General features: G+C 48.9%; 1 protein-coding gene across 2 annotated transcripts in view; it reads left to right on the top strand.

Moving 5' to 3' along the window:
* The first annotated feature begins 1430 nt into the window (after positions 1-1430).
* IP6K2 (inositol hexakisphosphate kinase 2) overlaps positions 1431-17996 on the top strand; it is an 80155-nt gene continuing 63589 nt past the window's right edge. For both annotated transcript variants that reach the window (XM_073351434.1, XM_073351433.1), the window contains exon 1: positions 1431-1618. The gene's annotated coding sequence lies outside the window, so the exon portion shown is untranslated. The remainder of the gene's footprint in view (positions 1619-17996) is intronic.

Raw genomic sequence — 17996 nt, 5'->3', positions numbered from 1 at the left:
TAACACAGAGCCAAAAAAGCAAGATTGTCACAGTTGTGGTGTACCGATATTTTTTCCCAGTGGAAGAATACAGAAAAAACTGAGGGGGGAGAAGAAAAAGAGACAGTCCCTCTGATGTAAGGGTGTTGGGTCTGGCTCTGTCCATGAGCAGCGCCTAATAATAGGATCAGGAAATGGGTAACTGGACCAGCTCTTGTTCCCTCTAGGAACAATCACTACCAGTTAATCCCAGACTCCCTTTGCTGAATCACCCAGCAATAAGTGACGGGGGCCAAGCTTCCAGATCTTTCAACTGCCTGGAGGTGCTAGAAACAGCCCTGCCACCCCTGTCTGGGCACCCTGGACTTCCAACGCCGCTGGTTCTAGGCGGTAAGCCAGGATGACCTTGTCTTGTTCCCAGCAGAAGGAGCAGCTTCAATTAACTTGGCTGGTTGATAAGGATCATTGCTGTTGACAGTAAACTTGGCTCACTTGTTTGCAAATAGCAACTGTCAATTTTTCCAGAGCACCTTCCTGCTCTTTAACCTAGAAACCCCATCTCAGTGGGTGGGGAAGGGGGAGATGGGCTAGGGATCAGATTTATACAACAGCTATGACTGGAACCTCTTACCCTGTCCACCCCAAGCAGAGGATTAACAGAGTAAAAGGGGGGTGTGAGGGGGTGTTTTCAGCTGGGCTGTGCATCACCTCTGCTGATTGAAACTGTGGCACTAATACATGGTTTCATGAATGGTTCTGTAGACTGTGTAGTTTCTCTGGCTGACCCCTTCCCGAGAACCAGGCAAATCTATCTTAGAGTAGAAAAGTGGACCATGGTCAGACACCCCCAGCCTGTGATTTCCTCAGGAATTTTCAGTGTGTTGCAGGCCAGGAGTCATAGAATCATAGACTATAAGGGTTGGAAGGGACCTCAGAGGTCATCTAGTCCAACCCCCTGCTCAAAGCAGGACCAATCCCCAATTTTTGCCCCAATCCCTAAATGGCCTCCTCAAGGATTGAACTCACAACCCTGGGTTTAGCCAGGCCAATGCTTAAACCTCTGAGCTATCCCTCCCTGCAAGAGTGAGCTTGGGGTGGCAGTAGGTTGGAATAGAAGAGGTTGCTGCAGGTCAGCACTGAGGTAACTCAGATTGGAGGACTGGGGGTGATGGCAGCAGGGTAAAAGCACTGGAAGTGCACCAGCAATTATACAGCGTGCAGGAAGTGTGAGAAGGAAACTTGCACAGTGCCTGTCCCATCCACCACCCCCGCCCCCTTCCTGAGCTCAAGCCAATGCAACCTCCCTCGTTTTTATAAACATGAAGTTTGTCCACAAAACATTAAGGAAAACATTTAATCTAAAATACTTTGCAGTGCCATATTTTTGCTGCAAGTGAAATGAACAGTGAGCCTATTTAGACCAGTTCTGTTCACTGGACGTGAGTTCAATAAAAACACAACCCTGTGCCTGGGAAATGACCAACTTCCTAGAGTAAAATGAAACTGGAGAGCCTGGGACTGAGCCTGATTCAGAGGGGAAGGAAGAGGCTGAGAGGAAGGAATGTAAAGTCCAGACTACCGAGAGTGGGAAACTCCTGCCTTGCTGCATTCTGTGTAATTGCACTATTAAAGAAAGAAGGTAAGTACACTAGTGCTGTGAATGGCTCAATGGGAGCCCAAGAACAGTCTCCTGGTCCTGGGAGCCAGGACGGAGCTGGGATACTTAATGGGTGGGAACCACTAATATATTTTAAGGTTAAAACAAAATTCTATCTTCTGCTTGTCTCTCCTGTGAGTGACTATGTGGTTGGTTCAAATTCTTCCAGAGCCAATTTTCAATTAATTTGCAAGCCCTATATAGCAGAGACGTCTCCTATCTCATCACTGGGTCTCTTATAGCTTGGCACAGCCCTGATTCCAGCCCAAATGCTGGCAGTGAAAACATTCACAGCTGCCATCTGCAAAGATAGTAATGAATCAGGAGTTAAACTGTGCAGCTGTCCCCTTGCAAATGAGAGGTGGCTGACATCCTGAGCACCTGCAATGAGGAAGCGGCCACAAGATTGCTCAGCTGCCTGAAGGCCCACTAGTGAATGACCCAGCTGCCATGGCACTTGTTTGGCACAGACCCATTGTGGATGTATTACATAGGCTGAATAGTACCACTGACCTCTCCCAATAATTACTGGGGCCTTTATTCAGAGCAATAGGAAACATTACAGAGAAACTATGTATCCCTGTTGCATTCCAGGAGGAACTGGGGGCCTGTGGGAGACGGCTGATTATATTATTCAGCGGGCTCTGTCTCTTTGTTAACACGTCGCTGGCATGATGGCCTAGACACTGATGCTGTGGGGAGGTCCATTGCTTGACTCTCCTCTCTAGAGCACTGCCTCTGCACTTTAACTATCTGGGCAGGGAAATCACAGCCTGCTTGGCAAATGAAAGCTGGGCGACCTCACCTTTTATCACGCTATCCTGCCTAATCTTTGGGGTTCCTTTCCCCTGGTTCCCATCACCGTGATATCTGAGAGCTTCCCAAATTGGAGCTGCTGTGCAAAGGCCACAGAAGCCTTTGTGGATGCTGCTTTCCCCCCTTGCTACAGGAGGCGCTGCTTGGGGAGTGTCTGTGTTTATATAAACACACAATTTTCTATACATTAGATACCAAACGCTATTTTCAAAGTTTGTCATAATTGCAAAGTCAAGTAGTGGAGTTAGGCCATGCGCCAGATGTTCAGGCTGCCCTTGCTCCCTTTGTGCGTGTACAGTATGGCAGGCTTTGATGCCGTGGTCACATACAATTTTTTGCACAGGACCCCTGCCTCACTCAGTGCGCAGGTCTCCAGCGTTCAAGCTGAGGGGCAGAGCTAAAGCACAGGGACCTATGGCTCAGCAGCACTCTGGTCCTGCTCACAGCAGCTTTCGGGAGGTGTGACATCTGTGCGAAACGTTTGTATCAACGCCCCCGCGGCTGCCGAGGAATCCCATCCCAATCCAGTACAGGCGAGACAAATATTTCACTTACGAAAATGGCACTGAATTAAAATACGGCCTCGGCGGCTGTCAGTCAAGGTAGCCACCCCCTTCTCCCCATCCCTTAGCATAAAGAGGCCAGTAGTGTTGCAGCTTCTCTCTCAGACACGTTTCTGGGCTGGTGCTGCTGTGTGCAATAGGCTTTGCTTTGTTCTTGATCTCCTCTGGCAGCTCTGCCACCCTCACCCTGTCTGTGTCCCTTGCTCTCTGCCTGACACATGAAGACTTGTCCACCTAAGGTAAATGCCTGGCCCTTAATGTTATGTCAATATCAATGCTAATGGGAGTCGCACAAAGAGCATTGAGCAGCGTAGAGGCTGGATGGAAGGATTTTGACAATCAGGAATCCAAGGAGCTAATATTGGGTGAGCCCCGAAAGCCTGGACAGGCTGACATGTGATTCAAATCAGGCAGGGGAGCTCCTAAGAGAGCTCTCACTGTTGATTTCTTTGGCAGTTCTGACTGAGTAAGGACTGCAGGGTTTTGCCTCTGACTAACCCTTAGCAGCTTATCACTACTACAGTCTCTCCAGCATGTCGTGCTCTTACCTTACAGTTAGGACGCTTCGTGGCTTGGGGGTACGTTTGCAGGCCCCCAGCTAGTTATGCCGTCTGTTTTTATAGGCATGATTGACCAATGCTTTCTTCTGTACAGTAGAGAGGAGTAGATACGCAAACCTTAAATGACTGCATAGCTTGTGGAAATCAGGTAGTGACAGCAAACTGTAAAAGTGCTTCCAAAGTAGCATGGAAATAAATTCTTTCATGAGTCTACCCAGTTAATTATTCAAAAATAAATAAATAAAATTAAAGGTGGGGAGGGAATCTCCCTAAAAGCAGTGGCTCTTGTCAGCCTTGTGAAGTATAGAAGGAATTCTAATGTAGAAACTTACATTACTGCACAGTGGCTGCAACTTGATTCAATCTGAGGATACCCTGATGTTTCTGGCCTCGATTTTTTATTATATTTTTCTGGTTCATGATCATCTGTCATCTGCAGCACCAGAGTCCCTGAGCTACTTGCAAGCTTGTGTTAGTTGAAAGGATGGTGGGGGGAGGAGGAATAAAATCTTTTCTTTGACTGGCTGGGGTAGGAAAGATACATCATTTCAAAGGCCACAACTGTGTGTTTATTCCAGTCCTCATGCTCTTCACAATGCCCTGGGCCATCCTGCTGCCTAGCTGAATAGTTCTGATCTAACTTCAAAAACTCCTTGCTGGGGGCTGGATTTGGTTCCATTGCGTCCACATGCAGGAGCAGGGCCAGCGTTGAGCCCCACATGTCAAAAATCTGTGTCAGCTATTTTTCTTTGACAGGTGCTGTAAAGCTTTCAAAACAAGTAACAGATCTTACACCCTTAACTATCCTCTGCCCTGAGCCTGCTTTCTTAGCTTATAGTTTAGATTCCGGTTTAGCAAGTGAAAAGCGGCACATCCACTACACCTATGGTGAATGTCTTCTGCATACCCAAGATGCAGGATGGAACTTGAACATTTTTTTAAAATGGAAATGCATTTTTGGGTTCTGTTTGCATTGTTACAGGTCAGAGACATTAGAAATGCAAAAGGCAAATTGTTTGGGCTCCCTTTCATTCCTGCTTTGTGATGTGAGGGGAAAAAAATCCCCTGTTATGGAAGCTGATTAGTTATTTGGCAGTATTTTTAGTCAGGCTGAACCTGATGGAAGTAGAACGCAGCCTGAGGGGAGCCAGGTAGCTCCAAATGCAGTACGAGGTGGTTAAGCTGTGATTCTCTGCTTGTTAGAGTAGTTCAGACCAATAAAATATATAAAGTGAAAAACTGAAAATAAAAGAGACTAACCACAATGTTGTTCTTGCATAAAAGCTAAACTAAACAAACCCCACATCTCTTCTGATTATAGCTTTTTTGTTTGTTTTGGGTGTTTGTTTCCTTTAAAGGAACATTGTGTGAGTTCTTATGTGTCAACTACTGGAACTAGGAAAATAGAAAATGTATTTATGGAGAGGGAGGTACAAGAAAAGAAGTTGGGTTGACTGCTAGGAAAACAGGACAAGTAGAGGTACGAATTGTGAGTGTTTCTATATGTATATATAAAAGTCCATTAAAGAAAACCCCTACTTTGAAAGTACTTTGTTAGTGTTGCAAGGTGGAGCATGCCTGATTGGCCGAGGCATGCTATTTAAGGCGTAGAGGAAACAGCTGGAGGCTGTCTGTGCAACCAGGTGGATCCCTGACTTACTGCTGTAAACAGAGCCTTCACTGCCCTCCTGGTACTTGGTTTTGCTCTTGGTTCTGGTTCCTGCTCTGCTCCTGATATCTCGTCCTGCCTCTTTTCTGCTAACCCTACTTTGGCTGGTTCATTTGGCTCTGACCTGGACGTCAATCTTGACACCAAGCTGTGCCTATGGTGTGACACTGGTATAGACTACTGCTTCTGGCCTTGACCCTCTAGACTGAACTCAGGTCATGTTACGGAGTCCCCTCCAACCCAGGCCCCACCCTTCACCCCATGCCTTGTATCTGGGGTCCTGACACATGATCACATGTTATTTTTTTCCAAGGGCTTTTTAAAAAAAAAAATTGAAAAATGGGAAAACAAAGAAATTCTCCTGAGTGCAACTAATTGCTAGGCAGTAGGAGGACACTGGGGGGGGGGGGGCAAGATTGCTGGGTTCTAGTTCTGGGAAGCACTTCCAGCTGTAGTCATTTGTTAGTTTTACTGCCTTGCTGATCACTGGCACAAGAAAAAGCACATCACAGTCTGTGAATATGAAGCCCTGTCCCTTAGCCCCGATAACAGGAAAAGCCTGTAAATGCAGAGAATTCATCTATTAAATTTCTAACTTTGCCTTTGCAACCATCTGCGGGGTTTCACTTTCGAAGGGCAACATAAACAAACTGTAACTCATGATAAGGAACTATTTTTATTACAGGCAGCTCTGTTCTTTCAGCTACACCCCTTTCCATCAGGGTGGCAGCTGTTCTAACACACATTCTCTCTGTGTCACCACTTCTCCTAAGCTGTAATCCTGAGTGCTATTAGATTCTGGTTATGGAGTGGGCCTTAAGCATTAAGTTGGCCTGATGAAACCGGGTGTGATGTTTGGCCACGTGAAGGATGTATTCATTGCTAGTGTTCTATTTCCATTGTTCTTTCTGACCCCATCTGTAAAGAGTTTCTCTCTGCCTCTAGCTGATAATGTTTCAGAAGAGCCAGGTGTAAACAACATGAACACAAATGGAAATGGCACACACTGCTACATCTCCCGTGGGTGCTCTGGGGACGCATCTTCCCTGAAACGTTGTCATTTTTTAATGATGATCAAAGTGACAAGCTTCTTCTCCTCATCCCCAGAAAGAATCAAATTCCTTTAACCCTTGGTACATATGTCTCAGAACAGGGCCCGGCAGAATGAGCTTGTGTCTTTACACCCTCAGAACAGGACCCGGGATGAGTGTGAGGTGGGAACACTGTTCAGTGGGGTGTGTAAGGTTGATCGTGTTTTTGCTGTGACTATCTCTCCTTTTTGTAATGTGATGTAGAGAAGGAAAGCGTTGTTCCCCGAAGAGCGGTGAGTTTTCCTTTGAGGTGCCTTATCTTTAACTTGACCCTTCACTTATACTGTAAAAAGGAGCCAAGTGTAATGGTGTGTGGGAGTTAAACAGCAACTGACACAAGCCCAAGCCCACCCATTCCCAAATCACGTGTCAGTTCTGTGCCGGATTCATTCTCAAGGCTAACCTCCTAAATGGTTCCATGGATGAAGTTAGCTAATGAATATTCATTTCTGTTTGCAGTGTTGTTGAAGCTGCGTCAGTCCCAGGATATTAGAGAGACAAGGTGGGTGAGTGTGAGATACCAGGGTACAATTCAGACCAGTGGGAGGCGGGGGGGCTGTGTCACCACTGCCCTGCGACCCTGGATGCCTTACAGTGCCTTGTTGAAGTAGCTCCCACCTGATTTATTCACAGACAGCCTTCCAGCATGCCAACTACACCCTGAGTGTCTGTGTGCAATCGCAGCCTGCCAGTTACACCCTGGCTCTCACCAGCCTTGTTTATAGAGCAGCATGACCCCAACACGCCCCCAGTTCTGGATTTCCCCCCAGACATGTATGTCCTATACTGCCCAGCCCTCTCCTGGACTGTACAGATATATTAAATCCTTGTTATTCCTTTAAGGGAATAATATATCACCTTACTATCTTAAATAGAGTTACCCAGACATTTCAGTTTAAACACACTGGATTAGATCAAACAATAAAACTAATTTATTAACTACAAATTTTAAGTGAGTACAAGTAATGAGTCATAAAAATCAGAAATGGTTACAAGAAAAAAAAAGATAAGCACTAGTAGGAATTTTAACTTAATGAACTATATTAGATTCAAGCAAAATTTCTCACCACATGCATCAAGCAATGTTACTGACCAAATGCTTCAGGTCAGGACTGCTCCCCACAAAGTCCAACGGCTGTTTGCTTTTGTCTTTTCAGGTGTAGTGAATGTGATGGGCAGGGGGGAGAGAGGGGTGTCTTGGGGTGTTTGCCCCTTCTTTTATAGTTTCAGTCCCCCTCTTGCAAAAAACATTTCCAGCTGGGAACTAGGAGACAAAGCGTCTGTATGGAAGGAGGTTCCCTGCTGTTTTTTTCCACTGTTCGAGCTTCTTTTGTTTTCCTTTCCTGCTTGATGACTCTCCTTAATGCTTAAATGCAAATTAAGGCAAACATACACTCCTTTGTTCCAGAGAAGCCTGTTTGATCAGTTTGGTGCTATATGAGTTGTGAACATCATACAGGGAAATCTTATAACTTCATATATAATGTTGCCACACATATTTTATCCAGACAGTACTGACCAGCAAATTATGACTTTTCAAATGAGTTTACCAGGCATACCCTGGCCTATACAAAGATTATTACAGTAGTGTGTAGGGTATGAATTCAGGGGTGTATTCCATCCCAGTGAGATATCCTTTTTTATTGGACCAACATCTGTTGGTGAAAGAGACTTGCTTTTGAGCTTATACAGAGCTCTTCTTTAGGTGCGTGTAAGCTTGAAATCATGTCTCTTTCACTAACTAAGAAGTTGGTCCAATAAAAGATATTACCCCACCCACCTTGTCTCTCTAATGAATATTCACTCATTCACCACTTCCCCACGAAGGCTGAAATTCTGCAAATGTTAGGAAGAGGGTTAAATAAAAGGGTGAAACCCATTGTACCAATGATCCCACTGTACAAGCCCTATCCTACTGTAGCTCCAGCAGCTGTGCCAGGGCTGGGCTGGTAAAGCATCTCCCTTCTCAGCATGCCAGCAACAAATTATTAGGTCATGGCTTGAGTGTTGGGACCTCACTGAGGAAGCACTGGGGGGCACAGTGGTCTCAGAAGGCTGTGCTGTGGGGTGTGCACTGTCTCGGCCCCACCTGCACTGTCCTGTGGCGACAACCCCCAGGCATGTTGCCTAGTCCTATGCTGACCTTTTGGCATGGAAGCACCTGGTATGGTGTCATAGCCCACCAGTAGAAGCCATTCCCTGCACCCGTGATAGAGGGAGATGGCTGGGTAAGCAACTGGAATGAGGCACTCCTGCAGTTGCTGTAGGGGGTGTCCTCACTCCTCCCGGTGGGTATTGAAGGCACCTCTTCAAGGGCAGCTAAAGCCCAATGCCTATGTATGGTCATTGCGGTCCGGATTCATGCAACTTGTCATTTCGAAACACAGCACCTAGACTGTAGTCCCACTCGCTTCTGTGGCTGCTGTCGCTGCTGGCCTATTTGGGAGGAACCTGTCCCACCATGGCTGACAAATGAGGGGACACAGAGGGTGGCAGGGTCTGAGATGAGAATGGGTGAGTCTATAATGCAGGGGTGGGCAAACTTTTTGGTCTGAGGGCCACATCGGGGTTCTGAAACTGTATGGAGGGCCGGGTAGGGAAGGCTGTCCTCCCCAAACAGCCTGGCCTCCTCCCCCTATCCGCCCCCTCCCACTTCCCACCCCCTGACTGCCTCCCTCAGAACCCCCGACCCATCCAACCCCCCTTCTCCTTGTCCCCTGACCGCCTCTAACTGCCTCCCCCGGGACCTCCACCCCCATCCAACCCCCTCTGCTTCCTGTCCCCTACCTGCCCTGACCCCTATCCACACCCCTGCCCCCTGACAGGCCCCCCGGGACTCCCACGCCTCTCCAACCTTCCCTGTTCCCTGACAGCCCCCCACCCCCAGAACCTCTGCCCCATCCAACCGCCTCCTGCTCCCTGTCCCCTGACTGACCCCCGACACTCCCTGCCCCTTATCCAACCCCTCTACTCCCCACCCCCTTACCAGGCTGCTCAGAGCACCAGGACTGGCAGCCCTGCCACCCAAAGCACTGGCAGCTGGCAAGCTGAGGCTGCAGGGGAGAGCAGACAGCAGGGGAGGGGCCAGAGACTACCCTTCCCAGCCGGGAGCTCAAGGGCCGGGCAGGACGGTCCTGCGGGCCGGATGTGGCCCGCAGGCTGTAGTTTGCCCACCTCTGCTATCATGGAACTGGGCTTTTCCCACCTGAGCTCAGGCAGACAATATTCAGGTCCATGAGTGAGGCCTGCCCTCACTGCTCTGTTGGCTCAGATCCACACCCACAGAGCATGCTGTAAGTTAGGACTGCAGTGCCTAGCAGAGCCGGGGCAGCCCAGGTCGGGGAGAGCAGACTGAAGTGAGCTGTACAGTGCTGGAGAAGATGGCAGAGCCCTGCCCATGCTGTAACTTATTCCCTCATTTTGAAGCAATAGAAGCTGGTAGTTTCACCCATTTCCTCTTCTCCCCCTCCTACCCACACAGCTGTCTATTTCCCCCTGTTCTCTGGGTCAGTGGGTTTCCCTATGAAAGTGTCTGCAGCTGCATTGATTGACTGTATTGATATTTCCAGATACAAGGCCTGGTCCAAGCCCTGCAGCCCTTTGTGTTGGGAGCCGAGGGCAGCTCAGTACCAGAGCATGAATGAATGTCCATTTAAATCTCCCCTTTGTCCTGACTGTGCAGAGCCAGTGGCTTCTCCACTGAAAATAATGGGGCTCTGGCAGAGCGGCCTCACTGCTCCATGGCTGTCGTCAGGCACACATTGTTCCCAGAAGGACCCCATCTTCGGGGCCTTGTGGTGTTGCCCCGACAGTGCTCTCCTTCTGGCCAATTGGCTTTATCGCAGGCAACAGATGATTCATCTGTTGTCCCTGGATTGCCAGGTGGGGCCAGGTGTTCCTGGCTGATAATCCTGTCCAGGCAGGAAGAGGAGGGTCAAAATATCTTGATGTGATTGAGTGACAATGCCTGAGAGTGCTAAGTGATGCACAGTTGGTAGGAGAGCTGGAAACAGCTCAGCTGGGCAAATAACAGTGGGAAATGGCTCCCAAATCCCAAAGAGACAGCAATCCCCTTTCAGAGCTCTTTGGAGGGGGTTGGGAAAATGGGGGTGCTCTGTCTTTTGATGTTGTTGGTGCTTTGCATGGGTCCTGCTCCTTCCGCTACGAGAGGAGACCCCCTGCTGAATGTCCAAGGAATGGGGCGGACGCTCCCTGGGTATAGGCTTTGGAACTGAACTCCAGTGCACAGCTAGGCAGCTGCCCTCCGCATTGGGAGCCTCTGCAGCATAAACCTCTCTCTGTTTAATCTATGGTATTTACTATGTGTCCATCACCCTGGTGCCTCAGCACCTCCATGACTCCCCGGGGTCATGTATAGCAGAGGGTGTCTCCGGAGCAGCTCAGACATCAGTTTAGAAGATGGCAAAGCCATCTGAGTCCTCCCTGCTGGCCAGTGCTAACTGGACAGGCTGCCCATTTGGAGCCCATCAGTGCAGCCCCCTTAACAGCCACAGGGGTCACTGTTTATTATACAACACTCTTCTTTCTCCTCTGGGATCCTAAGAGCATCACCTGCTGGAGGTGAGGGACTGAGTGGTGTTCCCTCTTCTCCCCAGGGGCTGAGCATGCTGCCTTTGCAGAACTCCCAGCCCCGCATGGGGATGAAACGACTTGGGACTCTGACCCTACTCACGTGGCACTGCACAGCTAATGAAACTAGAGTCACCAGTCTGGCCCAAACCTTCTCCTAGGGACTGACCTGGGACCAAATGATCCCTGACCTCCATGATACAAACCTTGGGAGTGTGGTTTTGAAGCTCGATAATTTTTGTTGTTTAAATTCCCGTTGAAGCCCAATGGCTGCGTCTGTGGGGACAGAGCCTGAGCCACTGGGCCAGGCCTCTCCCGGGGGGGAATGTTTAGCCAGTGAAGTGAGCTGAGATGCCTAGTGTGCTCACTCTTACTGTCCATGCTTTTGGCAGGGAAGGTGTCTCTAGGACACAAGGCAGGAGGAGGGAGAGCTGCCTCCCTCGGGAGCTGTGTCAGGAAAGGGGGCCTGGCTGCAGAGCAGCTGAGATGCAGTGTATGACTATTCCATGCTCTAGAGCAGACTGATCAATAACTGGCCACATAACGAGCCCCTCTCTGCCCCAGGCATGTGCTCATAAAACAATCCCAGTTGCTCCACTGCTCCAAACAGTGGGAAAAATGATAAGTGGAGTTGCCCAGTTCAGCCTGTGCGGAGGCAGGACTGGGATTACGGTATGAAAGAGGAGCTGGGTGTGCCCTCTTCCTCTCGAAGACCTAGCTCGGCGAGTGCTAAACAGCAGCAGCTACAATGACAAGAGACATGAATAAACCAAGGGAAAAGCTTTTATGGGAGAGGTAAGAGGTTGCAACTATTAAACTGCAGCCTGATATCTGGTGCATGAGCACACACTTGGTCAGACTAACGTGTTCATAACTGAACCTCACGCAGTTACAGTGATGGTCAAGGAGCAGGGTCCAGAGTAAATCCCTCCCAGGTGCTCTGCCTTCCCAAGTAGATAAGGAGGGAAAGCCAGGCTCCTCTCTGGTCTGCATGGACAGTAAGGTCCCAGGGCACTTCTTGTAAGAGCTGGGGTTTATGTCTGCTGTCCTTGGTCAGGATTTTCCCTGTCCCTGCTGCAGTACTGTGTGCTCTTTGTGGTAGTCACACTATAGTTTGTAGTGCTGCACTGTAATGGCTGCTGCCTGCCCTCACTAGAGATGGCTGCATCTCTTTGGTGCTGTACATAAAACAGTGACGCAGAAATGTTAAGTGTTTCCTTAGCCCCGCAGGTGACAAAATTCACCTCGGAGCATTGATCAGTGGTCAGCCAGTCAGCAACCCTGGAGCACACAAAACATGAGCACCCAATGCACAGACTGCTGCCCGTGCTGCTGCTGTGCATTATCGGGAAGTGAATGATGGCAGATGCCATGATCTGGGTGTGAATAATGGGTTCAAATCCCTTAAATCCTATTTTCCATGTTATCAATATTTATTTTTTAAACCCTATTGGTAGGCTCCAAGTTTTGTCACTTGCACTTAGCCTGAGGTGTTTCCTTTATCCGTGGATAATACGTGCCAGGGGGAATGGGCTAGGTTAGTATGAGTGTGGTTGGGTCCATGTGGAAATCATGTGGCAGGACCAAAGGGATTGTGGCAGTGAGGCATGTCAGCAGCTGAATCTCCAGCTGTGACGTTTGCGGCCTGGAATCTGGATGGCGTGCACTGAATCTGTTCAATACTTTGTTCTGGATTATGTGTAGGTTGGCTAAGGTTGGTGGTGCCTATGGATAGCCCTGGGCTGGGATTGGGGTTGGACCAGATTGCAGTCCCACTCTGAGGTCAGGATTGGGGCTAGATTGTGGCCCTGGGTTAGGGTTAGGGTTGTGACTAGATGTGGCCTCAGGCTAAGGTTACAGTTGAGGCCAGATTGTAGTTTAGGGCTAGAGGGTAATCCTAGCTAGGTGTAGGGTTGGGGCTGGATGGGAGACCTGGATTTGGGTTGCATTTTACACTGCACTAGATTTGTTTCCAAACTTCACATGCCCCTCCCCTGAGAGATTCCAAGCTCTCTGCTCCGCTTTGTCCCAGATAAGGGGGAGGAGGAGAAGGAAGGTTTTTACCACTAGGAATGTTGGACAGTGAAGTGTGTTTGTCTGCCAACTTTGCAGAGTAATTCCTTGAATAGGAGGTTGCGGAACCGGGTGATCAGGGCTGCATCTGTGCAAGGCTGGGATGGGAGATATAAGCAGTGGCTAAGCAGCATCTTCCTGCAGACTGAGAGTCCTAATCTCCTGACACCCCAAAACTAACCATAATAGCCTCTTACCACCAGTAACTGGAGTTAACAAGCACCTGCTGTCCAGGAGACATTTCCCCTCTAGGTATCAAGACAACACCTGGGACAGCATCACAGAAGTAGAGGCACTGAGGGGGTGAGGCTTTCTGAGATTGCATCCGCTTCCTAGCTGGAGTGTAATTACTGCTGTATGAGGGTCTATTGGCTAGCTCTGCCTCGGGGGATGTTTGTGGAGCCCTAACTGAGCTGAGCGGTAAGGGTAACTCCTGCTGTATGCAGCTCCTAATGAGTGAGGTGAGGCTGACTGGGACTGCAGGCCAGGTGGTGTTGAGGAGTCAGCAGGAGAGAGGAGGTCAGATGGAAGGCTTGCTGCTTGTTGGTGCCTGCATGCGGTGGAAGGCAATACCCGGGCTTTCCAGTCAGCCTCCTGAGTGCTTGGTTAGGGAGATTCCTCACACACAGGCTGGTGCTGACCGGGGCTAGAGCTCTGCATTTTGCCAGCTTGGACAACGGGCCTCTGCATGTTTAGAGGCAAAAGACAGGACAGACCATGGCTCTGTGCTACAGGTATATGAGAGCAGGGGCTTCTCAATACACGTTTGGCCAGTGCTTATGCCTTTAGCATCAAGCTTTCTGCTGAGGTGACCTTGGGCAAGCCACTTCTGTTCTCTGTGCCTTGGTTTCTCCCCTCTTAAAATGGAGACAGTGCTTCTGACCCATCTTTGTATAGTGCTTTGAGAGCGGGTTGAGAAGGGCTATCACAGTGTGGAGCAGTATTACTGTTCGTGTGGGGAGTACTGGACTGGTGCGAATGAGGTTAGGCTGATCTAACTCAAATCCGCTCCATGAAGCGTCATGACTCAGTCATAACATTCAAATGACTTTGCAGCAACAGGAAGTTCAGAGCAATGTATGCCACTTATGGAAGCCCCAGGCTGGCTGTTGGGCTTAGTGCGTCACGATTCCCAAATCATTACTAACTATTGAATTTGAATGTAATTTTTCTGGCAAATCATTAGCCGCTAGAATTCACCCTCTGGGGATAGCTGATCCAAGGCGTTTCCCTGCTGAGTAGCACAAAGAGGAAGTAGGGAACAAATTTCACAGTGGGGAGCAGCTTTCAGGGCAGTCGCACTCCACTGCCACCACCACCATCACATTTTACCTCAGAGGTTTTAGTCTTTCAGTCCTGGGGGATGCTCTAAAATCTACTAGGCAGACACTGACATCTATCCACTGTTTTGCATGGGTGTCATAGTATTCCAGTCTCTTCCTGGGAACTAGTAAGGGTGTCTGCATACAAAGATAATGTGTTCATTCTTTGTTTCATGGTGGTGAAAGGTGGGTTGACTATGCTGCAGAGTGCAATCCCCATTTATCCCTACAGCGCAGGCAGTGTGTGTGTGTGTGGGGGGGGTAAGCTTTCAACACCAGTGCCTTGCCCCACTGTGACAAAGTCAGCTCTGTTTGTTCTGGAACCTTAGCAATTGAGTTCTCTGAGCCCAAGGGTCCAGCAGCTTACTCCTCTCAGGATTCAAGGGGTTGAGTAATCTGAGCTTGTGCCCAGAATTTGGTGAGTATATGGGCTCCCAACACCTCCACACATCAATGCTGAAGTTACATTTGTAGCAAGTGAATGGGGTGCTCCTGATGTCATCAGTATATGAAGGCTCTAAGGATAGATACAACATTCCAGACTAGTGATCGTCCCATTAAGGGTGACTCCAGCTGTGGGAAGCCCTTTGTAGATAGCCCCTTCTTCTGAGGAACTCTCACAAACCCTGGCCAGTCTCATAGTTACTTTATTCATTCTCCACACCCTGGGATTCGTATCTTCCTGGTCTGTGCTGGATGAGCTGGACTTAGCCTGAGTGCATCTTACAGAAAGGAGCTATTTTCTCAAGGTGCCCACAATGCCTCACTTGCACAGGGTCTGTGAGACACCATTATTAATTATTACTTGTCTCTCGGTAGCATCCATAGTATGCCAGACGCTGTCCACGCACAGATAGGAACTGCATTTTCTGGCTATCTGAAGAGCTCACAATCTAAGAAAAGGAGCAACATACTTTGTGTGTTATCTGTCTCCCTGAGACAATCTGTAATCTCCAATGGCTCCTCCACTGGGATATAATTAGTGACTGTTTCCATACGATAGTAGAAGTGGGACCGGAGGAAGGATTTAGAGGAGAAGGTAGAGGCCTTGTGGATCAGTCCAGAGAGGGTGTTCCAAGGGTAGGGGATTGGGTGGGATAAAGCACAGTGATGGCTGTGGGAGAAGGTGGTGATAAAATCTGTGCAGCACTGACTCTAGCCCCTGAAACTTCACCTGCTGGGAGAGTCCCCAGCTTGAAAAGGAGAAGACTGGTCGACGCTATGCAGAGAAGACTTTCCAGCACCCACTATCTCCCTCTCTCTACTTATTGTAAAAACCTGAGCATATAGCAGGACTTCAGGGGACCTGGGCAGTGGGACCATTCACTGAGAGACTTTGAGGGAGCTGGCTCAGAATCAACACATGCAACTGGGCAGCTGTGAAAGTGCAATCAAAGGCAACCTGCTTGTGACCTGGAACTTGGCCTCACGCTCTCATTCACAGTGTTCTAAGCAGGCATCCTGCCAAGGCCTGACTGTCTCCAACTAATGGAATGACTGAGATGAGCAAGTCTGAGCCCTGAGGAGACTTTTGTTCCCCTTACATCTTGGAGTGTCATAGTTTTTGTTGAACCTGAGCTCCTCTCCCTTAGACACCACCTGGGTCTCTGCAGTAACTGAACAGAATGTTCTTCACAGAGGAATAATTGCATTGTGCTCTGACGCAGCACCCTCTGTTTGTTGAAAAAACATATTGTTCTGAGTCGGAACCTGGTCAGGAGTCACCAAAGTCATTCTCGCCTGAAGGCCATTTGGCGCCCTGTATAAAATCAGTTGGTGGGTCTCGGATCAGTTCCACCTACTGAAGCAGATGATTTGTCCCTCTAAGGAAAATAACACCTAAGAAGGCCACCATGTTGGCTTTCTCAGCAGAGAGGCTGATGAATGAATTGACCACAGAGACTGAACTATCCTCTTCATTTGTGTCTCTTGTTCCTTTTTAAGTGACTATTGCTCTGGATTGACATCCCTGGAGATGGATGTCCCTAAGGTATCCTGATACTTTGTGCAGCTGTAGCAGCAGGACACGTTTACCCCCACACAATGTCCTCTGCCAGTGTGTCTCTGCCTTATTTGGAGGAGCTGTCCTGGGGTGAGTGGGTCAGAGGAGAGGTCTGTCTTCCATGACCTGTGTAGTCCTTTACTCATCTGCTGACAGTCACTCCCTCTCCATTTGGAAGAACTGTTCCTAAGCCTAACTGGGCTTGTCCATTATGGGGTTTCATGTGGTCACTGCTGGAGGCTGAGTTAGCTGTATTACTGGTTGGATCCAGCCTGACAATTTCTACGATCCAAGCCCTGATGGCTCATTTCTTCCCTCTCCTGTGATCTAAAGGGAGTAGGTGCGATTCTACTGTTATTCACTGTGGCTTTCTGATGTATGTTGTGAATTTCCACTTGCTACCAGAGAGTAACTTGTTCTACAGTTCCCTGCCCAATCTGATCCCCCTCGCCTTTACATTAAGATCATTGGGTGTACTTCCTCCATAGGCCCTGGGACACTGCAACATTGGCCCCTAAATGGAAGGGACATGGAGGGTTTGGGGTAATACATATGCTCCAGACCCTCATATTTGCAAAGCTGCCTGATGGATTCTGATGGGCTCATTTCCATGTGAGAGCTGGACTGAGTCACTCTCCTGCTCCGATTAGCTCACTGCTGCAGCGCTTCCCTTCTGTTTTAATGTGCTTTTCTCGTTTGCAGCATTTTCTGTTACGAAAGGAGCTTTTGGAGGTTGTTTTGTGTCTGACCCGCTAGAATAAAGAAGAGCTGCCCACTCCACTCCCTAAGGCTCTCTTCCATAGGGAGATTTTTATTTTAATGCTTTGATAGCCTCAGAATTTATTCTCGCAGCAATGTTGTTTTCATGATAAAATGGAAATGTTTCCAGTGGGTGGCTTTGAAAATGAGAAGCTGAGCAAAGAAGCTAAAAATAGGGATCAGAGAGCAGCTGTGCAACTGGTGAGCAGCCCTGTTATGTAACAAGCCTGGGGCCGCATTTGCAGCAGAACTGGGAAGATGTTAGCATTAGTATCAGGGTGATCTGCTCTGGTCGGCATCTGGAAGAGTGGGAGCAGCAACAGTGGTGCATGTAGCACCAGAGTCCAGGAAGAAGGCTCTGAGGAGATCCAAGAGGTACAGTGGAGAGGAGGTCTACGCAAGAAGGGGGCAGGGGGAAGAGAGTCTACCGCATTCACTCTGCCTTGAAGTGTGCTGCAACCACGTCCAGTGTGAGCGATCATTTAACCCTTCCACTACTAGAGCAAATGGGCTCAGCCAGAAGGCAAAGCTTGAACCTTCCTCTGGGTTCTGGTACGAACTCTGGGAACACAGAGAATGGCAGGGGCAGAGCTCCAGCTGCCAACTTCATGCTCTCACAAGTGCTACTGACCCATTCTAGCAGTGCTGCTGGGGTTCTTGGGCAAAGGGGATTCCAACATGGCACCCAACGCATAAAAAGCCAGTAGAACATCGGGTATCCACCGGTAGCACTCTGCTGAATGGCTGGGGTTACCCTGCCCCACATCCCCATGGCCTCGGCCTGTTCACACTGATGCGGTGCACCTTGCCCCAGTGGTTTGTGTAAGGCAGGAAAGCATGTGTATAACTTTGGCTGAACTTCAGTCAGCTCTGGGCTATTTTGGGAGCCTATAACTGACGGGGCCCACCAAGAGT

This window comes from Lepidochelys kempii, chromosome 7 (genome assembly GCF_965140265.1).
Source record: "Lepidochelys kempii isolate rLepKem1 chromosome 7, rLepKem1.hap2, whole genome shotgun sequence".
Taxonomy (NCBI): domain Eukaryota; kingdom Metazoa; phylum Chordata; order Testudines; family Cheloniidae; genus Lepidochelys; species Lepidochelys kempii.
Note: the sequence above shows the minus strand (reverse complement) of the source record. Positions and strands in the feature narration are given on the sequence as shown.